Genomic DNA, 23,228 nt, shown 5'->3' with positions numbered 1-23,228 from the left:
TATTTGTTTAAAAGTTAGGAAACTAATTGTGACATTTTTATTTAAAAAATACATTCTAATAAAAAAATATGTTGATAAGATATTTTTTGGAAAACGAAAGAACAAAAGAATCTCTCACTTTATTCGTAAAACAAAAGTGGAGAAATTGGGGAACCATGCACGTTTTTAAAACGCTACGCAAGTATCCCCGATTGGTTCCTTAGTAAAGTGGTTCTTTCTTCACTTTCTTTGATTGGCACTCGTTCGCGAGGCAGGCATTTGAACAAATTCCTCAACTTTGTTTTTGCATCATATTTGTGACTGAGTATAACTTAAAAGTGAATTAGTATTCAGTATCTTAAAACAAAAAAAAATATTTATTATATAAATTTAAAAAAACGTAAGAAAAATCATAAATAATAATTATTCGTTTTCTAATAAAAATATTTTTACTTTAAATTTTTTAATCAATATTTTTAGAAGATTGATTAACATTCACCTAATCACTCCAACACATGAATCGGAAAAAAAATAAAAGAATAAAAAGAATTTCACTAGACAACAATATATATGAAAGAAAAAACAGAATATGTATATTGATGGTGAGTGTGAGGTCACTAATTTTCCAGGTGCTTTATACCATATACTTTGGTGTTGGGGAATCTTACATGAAGCCATTGAGCCTTGAACTTTACGTAAAGCACTACTTTTAAGAGCGTGAGTGAGTTATATAAATAAAGGAGTTAACCTAGCTAAGAGGTGAATCAGTATTCAATTTCAAGAGCTGGGAACGGGAGATTGGAGCAATCAGAATTTGTGGGAATGGGCTGATTGGGAAGTAATGAGATTGAGCAATACATTTAATTTCTTCCCAATTCCGCCCATTCCTATGATTTCTGATGCTTCTTCCCTTTCCTTTTGCCTTTTGCATGTCCCTTATTTTCCATTCTGTTCAATGGTATTGGTAATTCTTCTCTCCTTTTCTTTCTTTTATTGATATAAAATTAATTGTAATATGATTGTCTTTTTGTATGTTTGTACGTAGTACTCATCAAGTTTCTTTGCATACTTTCTTTCTGCCACTATCACACCTTAGTCACGCAACAAATATATATCTCGAGTCTATCTTAGGCTTTAAGAGACTTTGTTCTCTAACTTTGTTGACAGTTTAGCCATGTGATTCTGTTTGTGCATAGCATCGCAAGCCATGAAAGTAGATGTTGTAATTTTTTTATTAGCAATAACTATAATCACTTTGTTTAGGGTTTAGTCTTTATTCATCTGCAAGATTGGATCACGTAGGAATCAAATTCATATTTTTTTTCTTCATAAATTCAGCCTGTATTACTAACTGAATTACATGCATTGAGTGTTCATGCTGCAATTTAGTTTAGTAAATGAAAATTTCCATTCTCAATAAGATTATGAGGAATTGGATTGTTTGGTTAAAAAAATGACATTGTTTTGCCCATATGCTGCCTAGCTTATTTGAAAATGCATTATTATTTTTTCAAAATAAATACAAAACAAAACAACAAACGTGCGTCAAATTAACCGGCCTAAGAGGCTGGGGCAAGCCAACAAATTAAATAAGAGCCCATAAGAGATTTGGGCTAAACTACTTTAAACTACGGAATTTCTAGGGGCACCCAGTATTTTTGTTGGGACATCCAGCAAAATAATAAAAGGGTGAAAATATCTTTTTTTTATGGATTGTCAATTTGTAGGTCCATACGGATTGTCAATCCGTATGTGACCCATAAGATTTTTTTATTTTTTATTTTAAAAATATAATTTATGATTTAATTTAAAATTAATAGTCTAAACAAATCAAACTTGTGTCTCCTACATTATTAGTAAAACACTTAAATCAACTGAGCTAATAGATACATTATGTTATAAACAAATAGTGTCGCTATATATAATAGACACAAAAATTATATAATAAGCTTTTCAATATATAAAATATATTTTTAAATCTATTTAAAATTTAGTAATCTTGTACTTTACAATGCAAAAATCAATTATTAAAATTTAGCTTTTTTTTTAAAAAAAAAGCAATACCCATTAAATCTAATAATCAACTACTAATGGTGTAAATTACACTTGAAAGACACCTAAAATTTTAAAATATATATTGTTTGAAAATAAAGTAATATATTTTTACAAAAATATCCTTAATTTAGTATCAACTTTTAATTACTAGTTTTTTAAAAATTGTTTACAAATTTATGGAACCCCACAAAAGTAGGGCCTTAAGGACCTATATACTATCGTGATAGTAAAATTTTTTAAAAATTATTTTTTAGAAATTTTTTATTCATTTACTTTATTTACTAAATTTTATAATTAAATAAATTTTATATTTAATTAAATGATGTATTTAGATGTTTATTATAATGATTAAAAATTAAATAAACATGATATTTAATTGAAGATGTATTTAGATATTTTTTTATAGCAATTGATAATTAAATAGATTTGATATTTTTTTACATATGTAAATACTTATTAAACCTATGATTTTTATTTATAATTTATATATGTAAACACATTAATTATTAGATAAAAAATAATCATCACAAAATTTATTATGTAAATTTACATGTACATTAAATATAAATAGAAATTTTAGTGTTATATATAACTACACTATTTATTTATAACATAATATGTATATTAGCTTAATTGGTTTGAATATTCTATTAATAATACAAAAGGCATAAGTTTGATTCTTGCTTGAATCATTAATTTTATCATAGAGATTGTCGATCCGTAAAAAAGTGAATAACATTTTTGCCCTTTCACGTTTGGGTGTCCCTAGAAATTCCCTTTCAACTATTTTACCCATTGTGTTGACTTATTTGATAGTTATAAAGACATTAGAATTTACTGATTTAGAAGCTTAACCTATTTTTCAAATTCAACACATAAAATTAAAAACCCAAATAATTTTCAAGGTTTGTATACTTTGCATGGAGCTGGATAGAAATTATAAAGGACAATTAGTATATAGGGTAGGCCTAATAGTAAAGTCGGTAAAACTCTCACATTTAGTATCCAAAAAGTAATTTCACTTACTAGATAATTTTTTTAAAAAATAGTGATTAATTCATGAATAATATTATTTTATTAAGCGTGACTTAATATTTTTTCTTACAAAATTTTGTAAACAATTTAATTTTATATATATATTATTAAATTAGAAATAATTATTAAAAATTCAATACCTATTTGTATACATTAAAATATTTCTTATTGTTTAAAAACTTATGATATAATACCTTATTTTAAATACAAAATTTTGTATAGTATCAATTAATATATTCATTAAATAAATATATAATCAAGATTAATAATTTTACTAAATATTATATCATATTTATTAAATAAAATTTTAATATATATATATATATATATATATATATATATATATATAATAAATTTTCACCAGAAGTTTCATTACATTTATTATTTTTCACTCTTAATAATTTTCTTACAAAATTTAGTAAATAATTTAATGCTATTAATTTAGTGTGTGTGGAATTTATTAATTATAATTTTAATATTATTGAATTGATGAAAAACTCACTACCATCATCCTAGTGGTGGTAGGGGGGTTTACTTATTAGTCGCACCTGATTCGTATATAAGAAAAAATAACTAATTTCACATAAATTAAGAAAGTTAATTCACATCATTTAATTTTTCTAATCTTTCTAATCTCAAGTAAAAAATAAGGTTATTTTTAAAATGTTTTTCATTGAAATTTTCTATCACAAATAAAAAGAAGTCATTGAAAATAGAATTAAAATTAAATGATGAATATTTTAGGAACGATAATATTAAATATGACAAAATTAGTTAGATTTACCTATATTTAATTTCAACACACAAAATTAATTTTTACTTATGTAATAGTGTAGGAATCTTCCAAAGTAACCCATGAAAGTGATTAAGGGCTTCACTCAACGATTCATGAGGGTGTTGGTGGAAGGATGAGATTTCCACCTTTCCCTCAACGGTTTTGGACTTTGGGAAGTACTTCTTCAGGAACTTCTCCACCACCTCGTCCCATGTCTGCAAACTATTTCCCTTAAACGAGCGAAGCCATGTTTTTGCTTCATCGGCCAGGGAAAAACAAAATAAGTTGAGGCGGATGGCGTCTTCAAGCACTCCTGCTATCTTCACCGTGTTGCAAATGTCGATGTATGTGGCCAGATGTGCGTACGGATTTTCACTTGGAAGACCGTGAAATAGATTCCCTTGAATCAACTGGATGAGGGAATATGGATATGAGATGTTGGCCGCTTGTACCTCTGGTCTGGTTGTGTTGGTGAAGTATTGAAGTATAATAGGACTAGAGTAATCCTCTAGCGTCATCCTACGTGGATGATCTTTTGCCATGATGCGTCCTTCAAAGAAGGAATGTGATGTGTTCACAAAAGAAACAACCACCGTGCACGTTATCATAGAAATAAAATTAAACTTAAATATATATATTTTTTTAATTTTTTAATTTAAAAAAAGAAAAGAATAAAATAAGAATGAATAAAGAAAGAAAAAAATTGAAAAATAAAATGAAGCAACTAAAAAAAAAGATAATAGATAAAAAAAGAAAGTAAAATAAAAAGTGAAAACTAATTGCTTTAAGATTGGAATATGTAAATAATCAAGTACAAAAAGCAAAGTCCCCAGTAACGGCGCCAAAAATTTGTTAACTCGTTGGCAAGGTAGTTAATTGTCACAAATAATAAAGTAATGGAAAGTCTGAGTGTCGAATTCACACAGATTTTATTTGTACTTAAATTAATGCAAATCCAATTTACAAGCAAGAGATCATAAATTTAAAATAAAGATAAAAAAATATAGTAGATAAGACAAAGATTTAAAAGAAAAGATATAAGATAAGAAAAGTGAAAGATAAAAAAGATAAAAGATTAAAATAAATTCAAGATATGATAATGTTGAGACCTGATTTGCCTAGGATGTATGAGTTTATAATTTTTTTTTATTAAATGTTACCCTCTCTCGAGCATCTAACCCCTAAAACCGATATATGCATATTCTCCTTAAATCTTTATTAAAGCTTATCCCCTCTTGAGCACCTAACCCCTAACAGAATAATAAGATGAAGTATGTAAGATAAAAAAAACAGAAAAGATAATAGAATAGAAAATACCTGGTAGTGCATTGATAAATAGTGAAGACTACATCATACATTGTTTTGGCTTTTAGGCCTTCCAGGTCCTAGATTTAGCCACTCATGGCCATGAGGGCTTTACAATGAGAGAGGTATAAGAAACCCCTACTAGAGGGGTTCTGTGTTTTTTCTGTTCCCTTTGGTCAGACTCTTTATTTATAACTGTTGAAGTGGACTTTGGGCCTTTGTAGGCTCGCTTAGCGCGACCTTCCTCCTTCAGCGCATGTAGATAGTGGACTTAGCAGACTCCTCTCGCTTAGCGCGTTCTGTTTTGTTGGATCGTGCGCTTAGCGCGGTCTTTTCGCTTAGCGAGTGCTGTTCTGTTACGTTGCACATTTAACACATTTTGTTTTGTCCGCCTAGTGCCTGTTGCACACTTAGCGAGACATTGGACTGGGTCTTTTTTTATTTCTTCTTTTTTTCTTCGTTATTTTTCACTTTTTACTTTTAGCACCTCCAGTTTTTATATTTAGAGCCAAAATTCAATGAAACATCAATTCTTTAATATTTAAGCACAAATAACTGATAATTATTTTTAAAGATAATTTTACTTTATTTTCTATTATCAAAAGTAAAAATTATTTTACAGTTATCACTAATGATAGTCAAGAGACAAGAGCAGATGCTGCTGTTTCATTCCAGTTTTCTTCAATTCATATTTGCATGCTGATGCACAAGGGGTGTAGTTCTTGCGCGGTTGATTTTGCTAGTGGTTTTTTATGTGCTGTTTCTTTTTCTCATGCAATACAAAAAAAAGAAAAAAATAATTACACATGAAAAAAAAATTATCTAATCATATTTATCTTATATAATAGATTTTTATAATAATTACTATAAAAATTATATTAATAAAAAATTATAATTTGACGACCGTATAACATAACTTTACATTGTTAGTTAGTGACATTAAACTCTAAAAAAAAAAAAAAATTCTTCGTGTTGCAAATGTCGATGTATGTGGCTAGATGTGCATACGGATTTTCACTTTGAAGGCCGTGAAAATAGATTCCCTTGAATTAGCTGGATGAGGGAATGTGGATATGAGATGTTGATCGCTTGCACATATGGTTTGGTTGTGCTGGTGAAGTATTGAAGTATAATAGGGCTAGAGTAATCCTCTAGCGTTATCCTCTATGGACGATCTTCTGCCATGATGCGTCCTTCAAAGAAGGAATGTGATTTGTTCACAAAAGAAACAACTACTGTGCACGTTATCATAGAAATAAAATTAAACTTAAATATATTTTTTTTTTAATTTTTATTTTAAAAAAGAAAAGAATAAAATAAGAATGAATAAAGAAAGAAAAAAATTGAAAAATAAAATGAAGCAACTAAAAAAAAGATAATAGATAAAAAAAAGTAAAATAAAAAGTGAAAACTAATTGCTTTAAAATTGGAATATGTAAATAATCAAGTACGAAAAAAAAAGTCCTGACAACGGCGCCAAAAACTTGTTAACTCGTTGGCAAGCGTAGCTAATTGTCTCAAATAATAAAGTACTCGAAAGTCCGAGTGTCAAATCCACACAGACTTTGTTTGTAATTAAATTAATGCAAATTCAATTTACAAGCAAGAGATAATAAATTTAAAATAAAGATAAAGAAATATAGTAGATAAGATAAAAATTTAAAAGAAAAGATAAAAGATTTAAAGATAAAAAAGATAAGATAAGAAAAGTAAAAGATAAGAAAGATAAAAGATTAAAATAAATTCAAGATATGATAATGCCTAAGATGTATGAGTTTATGAGTTTTCTTTATTAAATGTTACCATCTCTCGAGCATCTAACCCCTAGAACCAATACATGCATATTCTCCTTAAATCTTACTTAAAGGTTACCCTCTCTTGAGCACGTAACCCCTAACAGAATAATAAGACGAAGTATTGCAAGATATGAAGAGAAAAGATAAGAGAATAGAAAACACCTAATATTGCATTGATAAATAGTGAAGAGTACATCATACATTACTTTGACTTTTAGGCCTTCCAAACCCTAGGTTTAACCACTCATGACCATGAGGGCTTTACAATAAGAGAGGTATAAGAAACCCCTACTAGAGGGGTTATGTGTTTTTCTGTTCCCTTTGGTCAGACTCTTTACTCATAGCTACTGAAGTGGACTTTAGGCCTTCGCAGGCTCGCTTAGCGCAACCTCCCTCCCTCAGCGCGTGTAGATAGTGCGCTTAGCGGGCTCCTCTCGCTTAGCACGTTCTGTTTTGTTGGATCGTGCGTTTAGCGCGGTCTTCCCGCTTAGCGAGTGTTGTTCTGTTACGTTGCGCGCTTAGTGCATTCTGTTTTGCAGGCTTAGCGAGATATTGAGCTGGGTCTTTTCTAATTTTTTCTTTTTTTTTTCTTGTTATTTTCTACTTTTTGCTTTTAGCACCTCCAGTTTTTATATCTGCAGCCAAAATTTAACGAAACATTAATTCTTTAATATTTAAGCACAAATAACTGAAAATTATTTTTAAAAACAATTTTACTTTATTTTTTATTATCAAATTAAAATTTTTTTGGCAGTTAACACTGATGATAGTCCAGAGACAAGAGCAGAGACGCTGCTGTTTCATTCCAGTTTTCTTCAATTCATATTTGCATGCTGATGCACAAGGGGTGTAGTTCTTGCGCGGTTGATTTTGCTAGTGGTTTTTTATGTGCTGTTTCTTTTTATCATGCAATACAAAAAAAAGAAAAAAATAATTATACATGAAAAAAAAATTATCTAATCATATTTATCTTATATAATAGATTTTTATAATAATTACTATAAAAATTATATTAATAAAAAATTATAATTTGACGACCGTATAACATAACTTTACATTGTTAGTCAGTGACATTAAACTCTAAAAAAAAAAAAAAAAAATTCTCTTTTCGTTTTTTTAATTTTTATTTTAATATTTCTATGTAAGAACAAAAAAAATACTATAAATTTTCTTAATTCTGTGAGATTTTTTATTTTATCAATTTTTCTCTTATACCTAATATTTTTTAAAAATTTATAATAAAAACAGACACACATATATATATATATTACGTTTATTTTATTTATTTCTGTTCGTATTTATAGGAATTTTTTAGAAATTTATTTATCTTTTTTATACGATCATTTTTAATTTCTAAATATATTAATTATATTTTCTCTGCATATCCTAACTTAATTATTATTTCTTTAAATATTAATGAGAAATAATTAAATGAATAAAAAATAAGAAATAAATAATTTTAAAATAATAATATAAATAATTAATAAAATTAAATATAATTAATTATTTTTTCTTAAGTACTTAAATTAGTTGAAAAAAATTGAAGGAACATTAATTAAAGCACAATCTCTAGGATTTGAGCATCTAACAAGGCAGGGATAAAACGACTCTTGTGACGCTATGGAAAAGGAAAGACAACAAGTTATCCACAGACCTCACTCTCAGTGGAAAGACTATGATTACGGAAAACAAAGGATGATCATACTCTTCGAAGCTTGTTACATGGATAGTGGGATGTTGTACAAAATGACAATTTCATTAATTCCTAAAAGTGAAAATAAAGCAAGAATCGCCGGAGCAACTTGAAAGTAACTTGCAAATTGTAAGATCTATGATGATAGTTGTAAGATTTAAAGACTGAAATGATGATATTATTTTTGGATTATCCTTTACTATTATTTTGTCAGATACTTCAATGTCATTTTGTTCCTCGATGACGTGACATTTACTATGCATTCACATGTCATGACACATGGCTGCTAAAGTGGCCGATAATGTGTTACTTCAATATTTCACTAAAAATCTTAAGTTGCAGCTAGCTTGTAAGACCTAACTTGCTTAGCAAATTTAAAGTTGGAAATTTATTTGTCAATTATTTTAATTTAGGGACTACTATAACAGGGCTATTGAGAGACTAAAATGGGATTTGCTGCTTATGGTCTTAATTACCTTAAATCCAATTAATCACATCATATCAACTTTTTCCAATATAAAATGAGAAGAGACAGTATATATAACTAATAAGTACTTCGGGGGATGATTTTTCCCCCCCTATATATACTTACTAGTATTTTAGCATGCATGCGCAGCACATATGATAAATGCCTTTAAAAAAGATTTTAGAATATATATAAATTATAACTTAAATTTACAATAAATATTTTATATTGTAATATAAGATTATGTTTTATTATTTGATAATTTCTTTTAAAAATACTAAAGTTTAATATAAAAATAAAAATGAAAAAAAAATATAGGGAAAGAAATGAATAACCACCATCTATATATACATGATAAGAAATCAAATTATATAGATAATTTTAATAATTATTACATTATTTTTAAGTTGATATAAAATATGATTTTATTAATCAAATCTTAAATTATATCTACATATTATTAAGAATTAAGATTTTTTTATCAATTTTTTTTAAATTAAAAAATGTTAAGATGATAATCAAATCAAATATTTTAGTATATTTTAAAATATATATATTATATCAGTTTTAATTTATAGGAACGAGTTAAAAAATAATTTTGAATTAGTATAAATTTTTACTTATATGATATATGAAAAATAAATTTTTAAACCAATGATAAATTTTTAAAAAATAATATCTAATTGAAAATTATAAAATAATATAATAGTTATGATAATTATACCAATAATTTGATATCATATATATATATATATATATATATATATATATATATATATATATATTTTGTGTGTGAATGAGTACACGTAAATTCAAGATAGTAATTTCAATCATAATCTCCCTCTAAATTATTGAGGTCATAGCAGGTGGACTCGTCAGAAGTGTTGGTAAGGATAGTACAGATCCACCAACAAATAGAGTTTTTTTCTTTGTCGATCTAAATAATATAATTAAAACCAAATAAAATGGGAAAAACTTACGTATTCTTTTTTACTTTTACGTTTTTTATGAACTTAAGATTTAGTATTATTTTCAATTTTACATTCTATTTTATTTTATTTTTAAAATCATTAAACGTAATATAAAATCTTATATCTTATAGTGTCCAGTTGTCACATTCCTGCCCATTTGATTTTATGCAATGTTCTAGCAGCACTGGCGATTAATCTAGAATTCAGGAGAACCCTGGGGGAAAAGATGGGACCAGAGTAATGGACTGATCAACTTGTCTTATTCTTGTGGAAAATGGACATTGGGAAATTAATTGAATAATATACAACTGGAATTCTCTGAGTCTCTGCCTTTGGGAATAATTTTTATGGTGCATCATTAATTATATGTCAGCAACATGGCAGGCAATACCTAGATTTATCCCATTTTGGAGAATAGCTTTTATGCATTCCTATTTGGGAAGAAAGCCAAGGAGGACACTAGAATAGGTTATGTACTCAACCCAAGACATGTGTAAATTTAAGAAGGTTTTCTTTTTTTTTTTACTTGCTCTTGCAATATATGTTCTCAACCCATGATTAGTATGAAGGTATATACAAAAGTAAGAACATAATGATAGATCCTACAAATATATTTTTGCATTTAATAACGGAAGAAAAATTCTCGGATAAGGAGAAATTAAAAACTCAAAACGATCAGTACATAAGACTGGCAGATTAGATATATGCATGCATGAACGAAATGAAAGGATTAATATGCTTGCAATGGTATCAAATAAAGAGTAGCACTTTAACAAGTTGGCATTGAAACAAGGAGGAAAAATCATGAAGATGGCCAAGAATTGTCGATAGAGATAAGCCATGGGATCGAGCTTCAATGGGGTGGTGACGGCTGGAAGGGCGTTCGTCATTCACCGGTCACATGTCACCGCCCCATATATACTTGTTTTCTTTTTTAGTTGCAAAAAAAATCCAAAGATGACATGTTATTATTATATTCTTCTCTCCATGCTTCTTGGCAACTTGCAACTTGCAACTTGCAACTTGCATGAATCCTCTCTCAGTCTCTCCCACTCCAATTTAATTTTATTGTTATGCATATATTTGCAGATTAAATTTTAATTCATTGCGTGTAAACAAAAGTTTTTATCTATTTAGTAATACTAATATATTATTTGTAGAATTTTGACCATGTAAAATATTTTTTAGCGACAGTTAATGTAAAACTTATTATTCGACGTGATATTAATCATTATTAATAATAATAATATATGTATTCTTTGAATTGGATCGTATTCTGATTCTCCTATCTAATTTCTATCAATCGAGTTTTAATTTGATCTTCATTTTTATTGGGTTGATCTCCGATCTAATCATCATCAAGGGTTTAAGGTGCACCATAAAGGAGAATTATACACCGAATTCCTTGAGATAAGGAATAATATTTTGATATACTATAAATTCCTTAATTTGAAAATATTAAAAAAGATAGACATTACGAACAAAGATAAATAATCCTCTCTTTAATCTAGAAACTTTAATCTAGAAAGACAGATTAAGTAAGACATTTTACTTGAGTGTTTTAGATTAAACCATCTCCATTATAAGGAAGTAATTTCTGGAAGAATATCAAATATCTTAAAAAAATTATATTTTTTTGGCCTAGCTAGTTTAAAACGTAAATTTTTTTGAATTAACAAGATTTCGTGTGTAACTATGTCTGATAATGCCAACTGCTTCTATACATCACAACGGCATTTTACGGTTCAAATTGATCTGACGTATTTCACGTACCTCCAACTTATGTAAAATTTGATGGTAATAATTGAGTGACAGATCACAGATCTGGAGACCAAAAGAATTCTTTATTCCAAGCATTATATTATTAATTATTTAAAACTTTAGCTGAGAATTTTCGCAACGACTTAAACTAAAGTACAAGTGCGCTATATTCTTTGATGCTTATGCCACTAATGGCAAGGATCGAGAGTGAATAAAATCAACAAATAGATTCCCCCGTGCTATTTCATCTATTTCCATTCTTCCAATAAACTTGCAATGGCTATTTCATCTATTTCATCTATTTCCATTCATCTATTTCCATTCTTCCAACAGAATACAATTATAACGTGTATAGATATTTGACCACCAGAATTTTATTTTCCGATCCGATCGAATATTTTTAAGAAATTACTATTTGATTAATGTTATACAAATTAAGTAATAATAAAAAGAAAGAAACAATTCCAAAATATTAGTTGCAGCAATATGCCATATGCTATTTATACAAAATTTATATATAAAAAAAAACATTCATATTGTAAATCAAAATTAAAACTCCTTATATTGGAAATGGGTCATGGGTGCTGCAAAACCGGACTGAGCAAGTAGCCCAATATTAAAATTAAAAAGACTGATATTATATTAAAAATCGATCAAACCTAATAAATCAATGACAAAGATAAATCAAAAAAGAAAATTGCTCAAATCTTATAAAAATAACTTTAGCCATATTCCCATTGGACGTAAGATCTTAATTAACACTTTGTTCTTGCATGCGCGGCACGTCTCGATGAGTACATTCCATAAGGATAACATTGTTGGTCATATAGCATTTGTCCTTTCTTTACGTATCAAGCTAACACACTGATATACAGTCCCAATTCACATGACATTGACACACCCGTAGTAATTCTTGTAGGGATGTGTGAACGCAAAGGTTTACTATGTCCATATATTTAATTCTTGTAGGGAAAGAACGATTTACGGTTGTAAGGAAATGCATTATATGCATTGGTTTTCCCCTATAAATAGAGCCATTTGAGACATATATTTCGGTGTCAAATAGCTCTGAGGTCTCTTCCTCCTTTTCGACAAGCAAGAAAGGAAAATACCATATCTTCCCTCTCTCATCAGAAGTTTAAAACAAATCCTATTCTGAGCTTTCATCTTAAATTTGGTTTTCTCTGTCATCTTTTTTTTTTTCATTCGTTTTAATTTGATGTTCTCTCATTCGTTTACATCAAAATCTCATGAGGAGGAGGTGTTGGTGATGCTGTTGACAGAAGATAGAGAGCACTGATGATGAAATGCATGAAAGGGAATGGCATCTCACTCCTTTGTGCTCTCTAGTCTTCTGTCATCATCCTTCTCCCTCCCCTCTCTTGCCTTGATAATTAGCATTTATCATGTAAAAATAAATTAACCTTATTCAGTTTAACATCTATATTGCTTGTTTTTGTGTCTAGCTAGTATAGTCTAAGGGTAATTAGTTGATGTCATTTATCTCTTTGTTGCACTTTGATTACTTTGATTTTTTCTTGTTTATACAAGTTACTCACAAGTAGTTGTAGCTTAATTTACATGTGCGTGTGCATCACATATCCTGAATACGAAGTTGCGTTAAATATGATAAGAATTTTTTTGTCTATAATTCTTCTATTTGATTCAAGAGAAAATGTCTCCGGATGAAGATATCTGTAATAACCTCATACCAAAAAAGGAATCACATATGCATTTCAAAAGAAGATCACGCCTACCATATACAAATGAAAAGGTTTAATTGAATCTATTTAGCCATTAAATGTTGTAGTTAATATTTGATAATGTACTTCGATTGTTGCAGAAATTCAAAATTAAAATTTTAATTTGTTAGCAGATCGGTGCATATGCTCATTATGATAGAAGATATGTGGATTGAGGTAGTGATTTTTCTTGGTATCTCTTTTTTCTTATTTCAATATATACCCTTGTTCTAGCTTGTTCTCGTTGTTGCTTTTGGTGGTGATGTTGTTACTAGTTTGTATGCATTGACTAGCAAGCTTCAAGGAGATTTTCAAATATTAATTCGGGTATGCCAAATGTCTCTTAATTCATGTAACTTTCACAGGTATGAAGCTAGCTGGTTTGTTTATGGTCAAGAGGAAATGGCTCGGTCCGGTTAAAAACCAGTTAGATCCAAACTGGTTCGGTTTCACACCCCTACAGGAGATACACTTTAGTCAACTCGAGCATCCGTTAAGAATTAAGATAGTCTGCACATACACACACATACATAATATATATATATATATATAGCTCTCGTAGCCACTCATAATTGTGAACAATGATTTTGAGACCAAATTATTATAGGAATGATATTGCTAATAGATTGTTTTAAACATCCATTAGCCATGAGGTAAAGAGAATTTGTTTCGGCCAATGGATAAAAAAAAATCGGTAACAGTCTGTGCCTGCGTCACGGACATTTATAACTATAGAATTGCTTGTACAACAATTTATGTAAAATGTTATATATGGGAGAAAAACTTACGAGATTGTGTAAATATAAAATATATTAAGTAAAAAAAAAACTCTCATCTTATAATAAGCTAATTTTTAAATCAAATTAAACTAAAATTCACGTAAGAATTTGTCCAAAGATTCATCGAAAGGATTCCACCACATTTTCCATACGCTAAGTTCAAGAAGAGTATTGGACCCAAATTCAGATTCTATAACTATATAAGTTGTTGTATGAATGTATAACATAACTATTATTTTTCAAAAAGAAAAAACTCTTTTATTTTATCTTATAAAAAAAACTCTTTTATTTATATGAACCTCACACCCGCACTGTCTCACGTTCAATCACCATTCAGTCATAATTTGACTGGTTAGACAAATACTTATCCTGTGTTGCCCCATATATATAACCATCACGGTATAATCTCCATCAATCCATATCTTAATTATTTTGAAATTATTTTTTAATCATTACAATAATCACTTTTACAGGGAAGGTCAAAATATTTTTCAAAACAATTAAGGAGATTGATATAATATAGAATATAAGTAAATAAAAGCAGGAAAGAATTGTGTAATTTTTTTTAAAAAAAAAAACTTATTAGGGGTATCTAATATAATTTACTCAACCATTTTAGGAAAGATTTGTGTTGTCGACTTTCAGTCGAGGTATATATACTCTGATTCATATAAAAACAAATAAAATTTACTCAAAACTATATATACCCCACAAAAAGCTACGTACTTACAATCTCTTTTAGGAACAAATTTAGTAATTAAAAAGCCTAAAAGCATATTTTTCTCTGATTCGTAATTAATTAAAAGCACATGTTAATGATGTTATCATATTCTAACTGGGTGCACTTTTTTTTGCATGCATTGAACATGCCATACAATATCGATGAAAATGAACGGTTACAATTAATAAATAAGGTTTCAATCAAGGATCTAACTCATCAGTTGTTTGAACATGAATTGTTATAAATACTTAATACTTGTTTTTTATTTTTATGTTTTAAAAAATAAACAAGGTTTCACTGCAGGAGTCTGCAGTCAGCATTCAACGTCCAAACTATTCAACCAAAAAAAAATAAATTCAACGTCCAATCTCTCACGTAACAGTCGGAAAAAAAAAACTCTTATTAGTCATTTGTATAACACTTGAAAGATGTGCCATGACTGCCATCATATCAACACATTTAGTTGAGGCACTACTATTAGAGTATGTATTGCTAGGCTAATTTTATTAGGTCCTATTAAACAAAGACTTAAACACTGGGGGATCCACGTGAGAGGGTGTGGGGGTTAATTGTCCCCACAAGAATTTTATTTTATTTGTATGTTTTTTTAAAAAAATATTTTGCCCCTACTTAAATATAGGTATTATTCTGTAAGATATATTTTTTTAAAATGAATGTATAAAATATAAAAAATAAAATAGAGAGAATAAATTGATATTAAATTTATTATTTTATTTATTATTTTTTAAATTTAATTTGATCATTTAATTTATTTATTTGATTCAGTTTAATTTTATGATTTTAGATGACACTAATAAATTATATTTTTGGTCCTCAATAAATTAATATTTTATTTATTTTAATAAAATTATTTTTGCATTAAATCCTAAATTAAACAAAAAAAATTCTTTGATCATTATTATTTTTTTAGTCCTTTTTATATATCTATTTTTTTTCTCTAATATATAGATCATTTGTTATTACTCTTTATCAAATGTATTTTAAAGGACCTAAATGAAAAAAAAATTATAAAGACTAAAATGAATATATATATATATATATATATATATATATATATATATATATATATATGCCGAACTAAAAACAAAATTTTAATTTTATTGGAAATTTAATACAAATCTTTTATTAGAGATTCTAAATAAGATTTACTAATTTATTAGAGGTTAAAAATATATTTAAGTTTTTTTAACCAAATTAAAATTATTTTTTGTTCCCAAATTTCTTCCACCACCGGACTGATCCCCACATATTTTTAAAAGTGTCAGTAATATTTTTCAATTACATAATGGGGTTGCAAAACTTTTGTTCTTCCTTCATTTTCAAGCGCAAACTAACCCGTTATGACCTTAGAAAACACCCTCATCATCAGGCTCGGATAATCTCTCAACTGCCAAGGATGCCTGCAAATTATAGCAAGTTTAACAAACTTTGTGAATCTGCGAGTAACACGACAACTGCTCACACTTTCCATAAGATTTATTGCTATCTTCCCTAAATATCAGTGAAGCAGAATAAAGGTTATTGCAACTGTTATTAAATCTACAAGTGGTTAATGTAGATGTTTTGATGTCTAATAATTTATAGGACAAAATTGAAATTAAAGCAATGGATCAATGGGTGGAGTCATTGGAGTGTTATGGAATGAAATATAATAAAATAACATAAAACAACAGGAAAAGCACAGAAGTAAGAACCTGTTTTTCCCAGTTTGTAGATGCTGTCAACAAAGCAAGTATCATTGTTTGTAGTGTAGAACTGGTCAATATTCCAATCTAAAGGCCTTTCCCATAGAAATTAAGACCAAAACCAAACACGAGAGACACAGGGATTCCCACAGCATAATATGCTACAAGATTGCTAATTGCCCCCATCTTCTGCAATCTACTTCCTCTTACAATTCTTGATTCATTGAACACACAACTGAGAGCTGCAAACCTAATGTTTATTTGCCACAATATATCTACTAGCTTTGACCATAGAGCTGTTGTTATCAATGAGTGAAATGATTGTCATTCCCTTTTAAAAATGTATTTTCATTGCACAATCATGAAATGGCAAGCATGTGGCTTTGTTTTTATAGATTTCTCCATAAACACTTAGAAAAGAAGAAAATAAAAAGATAAAATAAATTGAGCTTCTCTCATAAGTTAAAATCAATTTATGGACTTAACTTTTGTAAAAATTCTCTCATTTAATTCCTTCAAAAGGTAAGGTGTATAAGTTGATTTTAACTTATGGGAGAAACTCAATATATTTTACCATCTTATTTTTTTCTCTTAAAAGTGTTTAATGAGAAATTTATTCAAACAGCACATTTATAACGGTCAATGTGAAAAACTTACCACACAAAACTCCTAGAAAGCCATCCACACTGAAAGAGAGACAAAGCACTGGAACTATCTTTGCAACAGAATGTACAACTTCCATCTCATTGCTAAATGCAAATCCCAGCACATGACGGAAGCAAAATAGAACAGAGCTAAAGACAATTGCATCCGTGAATGTTAGAACAATTACAGCAAAAACAGCCTCTCGAGCTGCCTGTGGTCTTCCTGCCCCTAATTCGTTTGAAACCCGACTACTACAAAATTATAGAAGGATATTCTTTTATTATGTGCTTGATGTTTCCACTAGTGTGTATAACAATCACAAAAGTAAGATGCATAACATGAGGAGTATTAGTAAGAACATGAAAACTTCAATCCTGACCATATAATATTTTATATATGCATGGTTAAGATTGCTTTTCTAAAATCTAATCTTGACCATCCAATACAGCGATATGATCAAATTATCTCCTCACACGACAATATAAGTGTTATCTCATTGGCAAGTGTACCAAATCGTTACAAGTAGTAAAGTTCTCGGAAGTCCGAGTGTCGAATCCACATGGACTTTGTTTGTACTTAGATTAATGCAAACCCAATTTAAAAGCAAGAGATAAGAATTTAAAATAAAAGATAAAGAAAGATAGAAGATAAAGTAAAGAAAAGATAAAATATTTATAGATAAACTTAAAAGAGAAAAGAAAAGATAAGATACTTAAAGATAAAATTAGAAGATAAAAGAAAAGATAAAAGATTGAAGGATCAAAACAGAAGATAAAATATTTAAATTGCGATATGATAAAGATAACTACTTCTACGAAATTCAAATAAAGGAGAAATAAAATCTATATAATAAAATTGCTAAAACCTAACCAGTCTAATCAGCCTAGATATATGGATTCAGGATTTGTCTGTTATCAATACCAGTGAACTAATTCTGCCCCACATCTATCCATCTACTTGCCCCTGATGCCTCACGATGACAAGCCTACCTTAATTACCTATCTTCCAAATGCCCTTTGCGAAGACTCAATAACTAAGATGCATTAGGATTACATTCTAGATGTTTGCTAAAGCATGGGCATTGGGGCATTAAGTCATGCTAACCCAATAATTTCTTTCTTTTAGTGTTCTATTAAGCGTTACCCTCTCCCGAGTGGCCTAACCCTTAAAACCGATTCACACATTCATTCCTTATTCCTAATTAGGCTTTACCCTCTCCCGAGTGGCCTAAAGACTAACAGAAAACAAAGTCCGAGATGCAGAATAAGCAAGAAAGAAAAGCAGATAAAAGAAACTGGAAGGAAAAACCCTCTAAAAGATAACCCGATAATTTCCTCCTTTTAGTGTTCTCTTAAGCGTTACCCTCTCCCGAGTGGCCTAACCCTTAAAACAGATTCAAGTATTCATTCCTTACCCCTAATTAGGCTTTACCCTCTCCCGAGTGGACTAAACCCTAACAGAAAACAAGTCAGAGATACAAGATGTAAAAAGAAAGAACGATAAATAAATAAAGAACTTGGAGGGAATTCCTTTTTTTTATTGATAACTCTTGAAATGCTCCATACATCATTGGCTTTTTAGGCCTATCAGGCCCTAGCAAGGGGGTTAGCCACTCATGGTCATGAGGGCTTTACAATGAGAAGGGGGTGAAAGAAAGAGAGTAAATGAAACCCCTAGGAGAGGGGGTTCTGTGGTGGTAGTCCTATGTCCCTTGGATTGACTCTATTTATAGTTGCCGAAGTGGGCTTTGGGCCTTCGTAGGCGCGCTTAGCGCGACACCCCGCGCTTAGCGCATGTACTTCCTGGCCCGCTTAGCTCGTGATGCGCGCTGAGCGCGCGTATTGGGTTGGGCCTTCTTCAAATTTTCTTCTTTTCTTCAATTTTTCTGCCCTTTTTGCTTGTTACACCTCCAATTTTTATATCTGCACCCAAAAATTCAATTTAATTAATTTTCTAACTTTTAATCACAAATAACTGCTAAATAATTAATTTCAAGCCAATATTTGACTAATTTTCTACTATCAAAATACAATTATTTAGCAGTTATCAATAAGCCTCCTACATAATACATCAATGTGTGTGTATATAGAGCATACCTTACTGCAGCACCGGTCCCATATGGAATGAAATAGTGCAAGTTGCAAATTTTAAGGCTGCTCAAAGAAAACATAAGTCAGATGAATCCCTGAGTTATCAGGTAATGAACTTTTAAATATTTACATAACAGGATCATGGAGAAACACACCAGATTGATAGAACTGAAGTTTCAAGTTTGGGATTTGGTAAAAGACCAGCAAGTATTACTAGTAGCTCTAATGACCGACCACCACTCAACTGAATGTATCCATTAAGATAGAAACATGTTATTTTCAAAAAAAAAAAAGATGAAATATGTTACAAACAAAAAGTATAGAGAAGAAGCAGCATCGAGTCATTGGCCTCCCCAATTATACAAAAAATTGTTACATGGTTTGGAACCACCACATATCCATGGTCTCGATCAATCTTTACATGATATATAATTGAGATTTTCAATTAACGAAAAAGAGTTAATTAAACTCGGTATACATGTCACATGGAAAAATAGTTGGAATCATGGTGGTCTTGGACCATGGTAATCCTAAACCATGTAATAATTTCTCCAATCATACAGGGGCAAAACTAGAAACTTACCAAATCATAAGTGCAGATGGGATGGCTAAGAAGAAAAACTCTTTGATGCTTCTTAAAGCATTGCTACCTAAAGCTACCTTAGTTTTCTGACATGACGGATAATACTGTGTAAACTATAAGTAACATGACACTGAGCCAATACGAAATTCCAATGGATAAGGCCGCTTCATTTTGTCCAAGTCCCAGTTCAAACACTAGTACCCAACAAATAGGTATATGCAAAACTAAAACAACAACTGAGGTTACAAGCATTGGAAAGATCAAGCTCTGAGTCTGAAAATAACGAACCAAAGCTTGAAGAACAGCATAACCAAAGAGTGCAGGAATGAGCCAAATGCAGTAGTTTCCAGCTACTAGTGAAATAGCATGATCTTGCCCCAAAAGAACAAGCAGTTTATCCATGAAAATCCATAGGATAGATTTTGGGGCACTGCTTAAAATGAGAAAGAGTATTGCACAGAAGACATAGTTTCCAAGCTTATGAAACTGCTCGGTTCCAAATGATTGGGCACATTGAGTTTCCAAAGCACCTGCCATTCCCATCTGCATTACATTTCATGTTCAGTCAACTACCAAGGCACTATGACACTAAAGAAAGCAGAAAACTGTTGTTATCATGCACTATGTGTACAAATGGAATCCACTTAAGAACCTAAAGAAAAATCATGTATTGGAGATTGTCTAGGCATGCCAGTTCATAACAAATACCACATTTAGTAAACAAACAAACACACTCAAGTTCCAATATGTGTGATTGCAATATTGCACCCCTAAAATAGCATTGACAACTAGAAAATATGTCAGATCAATATATAAGCTATACAGCTAGTCAAAAAACATATGTAAGTATTTCAAAGTAATACATTTACAATTTTAACCAAAAAAAAAATAAGCAATACATTTATTAATATATAAAATTACTCACGAGGCTGAATGGAAGACGTTAAATTTATTTGATAACTGCTAAATAATTGTATTTTGATAGTAGAAAATTAGTCAAATATTGGCCTGAAATTAATTATTTAGCAGTTGTTTGTGATTAAAAGTTAGAAAATTAATTAAATTGAATTTTTGGTTGCAGATATAAAAATTGGAGGTGTAACAAGCAAAAAGGGCAGGAAAATTGAAGAAAAGAAGAAAATCTGAAGCAGGTCCAACCCAACACGCGCGCTAAGCGCGCGTCACGCGCTAAGCGCGCCTATGAAGGCCCAAAGCCCACTTCAGCAGCTATAAATAGAAAGTCAGTCGAACGGGCAGACGCCACCACAAAACCCCCTCTCCTAGGGGTTTCATTTACTCCCTTTCTTTCTTTCACCCCTCCTCTCATTGTAGCCCTCATGACCATGAGTGACTAATAAGGGTTAGGCCACTCGGGAGAGGATAACGCTTAAGAGAACACTAAAAGGAGAAAATTATCGGGTTATCTTTTAGAGGATTTTTCTTCCAGATTCTTATATCTGATTTTCTTTCTTGCTTATTCTGCATCTCGGACCTTGTTTTCTGTTAGTCTTTAGGCCACTCGGGAGAGGGTAAAGCCTAATTAGGGATAAGAAATGAATGCGTGAATCGGTTTTAAGGGTTAGGCCACTCGGGAGAGGGTAACGCTTAATAGAATAATTAAAGAAAGAAATCATTGGGTTGGCATGACTTAATGCCTCAATGCCCATGCTTTAGCAAACATCTAGAATGTAATCTTAAAGCATCTTAGTTATTGAGTCTTCGCAAAGGGCATTTGGAAGATAGGTAATTAAGGTAGGCTTGTCATCGTGAGGCATCAGGGGCAAGTAGATGGATAGATGTGGGGCAGAATTAGTTCACTGGTATTGATAAGAGATAAATCCAGAATCCATATATCTAGGCTAATTAGACTTGTTAGTTATTCCTTATTTTACTGTTGAGTTTTCTTAGAAGTAGTTATTCTTATCTTTATCATATCTCAATTTAAATATTTTATCTTCAATTTTGATCTTTCAATCTTTTATCTTCTAATCTTATCTTTAAATATCTTATCTTATCTTTTATCTTTCTTTATCTTTTATTTTAAATTCTTATCTCTTGATTTTAAATTGAATTTGCATTCATCTAAGTAAAAATAGAGTCCCTGTGGATTCGACATTCGGACTTCCGAGAACTTTACTACTTGTGACGATTTGGTACACTTGCCAACGAGTTAACATTATTCTTTCAGCATATAGAGATCACAGAGTCCTAGCAAAAAAATATTATTTTTCCATCACGAGAATTTGTAGAAACTAGTAAGTTTTGACTGCTTGTCTACTTTGATTTATCTTTTAAGAATAAGAATATTATCTTTTAAGACTAATCCTTCAAATTACATAAATTTATTTAAGAAACTAACTTCTCTCGATTATTTGGATGTAAAAATGAGGAAAGGAAAGGAGGGAACATACAAGTATGTTAAAGCCAGTGACATCTGCAAAGGAAGTGGCCAATGCAATACCTGCAAGGGAGAGTTCGCCAAGATGACCGACCAACCATCATCAATGACACCACCTGTAGCAAAAACTGTGACACTGAGACCACAACCATTGGTGCTGCCATCAAACTCACCTTCTTAAATTCTTGGACAAATCCACTACCACTACTACTACTCTTTGAGTTTGAGCTCACCCTCTTGTTTTCTTTTGGCAACAATAAGGTCTCCTCCATTTCTTTCTTTCTTTTGGAGTACCCACGTGAGTGTGTTTAAAGCCTAATCAAGGATACGAGAAGGTGAAGAATGAAGGTCACCCTCTTGTTTTCTTTTATGATTTCTCGTGCAAAAAGTGTGTGCCTTCAAACAAGAGGATTAGTCCAAGACAGAACCGACAATGCTCAGATTATTCGAGAGACAGAGACGACTAGTCAGACTATCCATTCCTATCCATTATTTATGATTGTTTTCTAACTCGCTTCTCGTCTCAGAATTAAAAAAATACTACATTATAATAATAAGTCAAGTCATAATTTAAATATTAGTATATTTTATTTGAAAGTTATATCCATATATGATAACAATATCTGTTACTATGATTTAATGTAATTTTTGCAACTCTTTTTTTGGGCATTCCTCGGCTCAAAATTAATTGGATTCTTGAGTCCCTCTGATTAAATGATCGTTGATCA

General features: G+C 30.1%; 1 long non-coding RNA gene and 1 pseudogene across 1 annotated transcript; one reads left to right on the top strand and one right to left on the bottom strand.

Moving 5' to 3' along the window:
- Positions 1-751: 751 nt before the first annotated feature.
- Positions 752-4,475, top strand: LOC114396008. Its single transcript, XR_003663187.1, has 2 exons — positions 752-943; positions 3,901-4,475. It is a non-coding gene; the product is annotated as an uncharacterized LOC114396008 (long non-coding RNA).
- An 11,843-nt stretch (positions 4,476-16,318) lies between these two features.
- Positions 16,319-23,024, bottom strand: LOC114395991 (annotated as a pseudogene).
- Positions 23,025-23,228: the final 204 nt, after the last annotated feature.

The sequence above is a fragment of the Glycine soja genome, chromosome 18 (genome assembly GCF_004193775.1).
Source record: "Glycine soja cultivar W05 chromosome 18, ASM419377v2, whole genome shotgun sequence".
Classification (NCBI taxonomy): domain Eukaryota; kingdom Viridiplantae; phylum Streptophyta; class Magnoliopsida; order Fabales; family Fabaceae; genus Glycine; species Glycine soja.
Note: the sequence above shows the minus strand (reverse complement) of the source record. Positions and strands in the feature narration are given on the sequence as shown.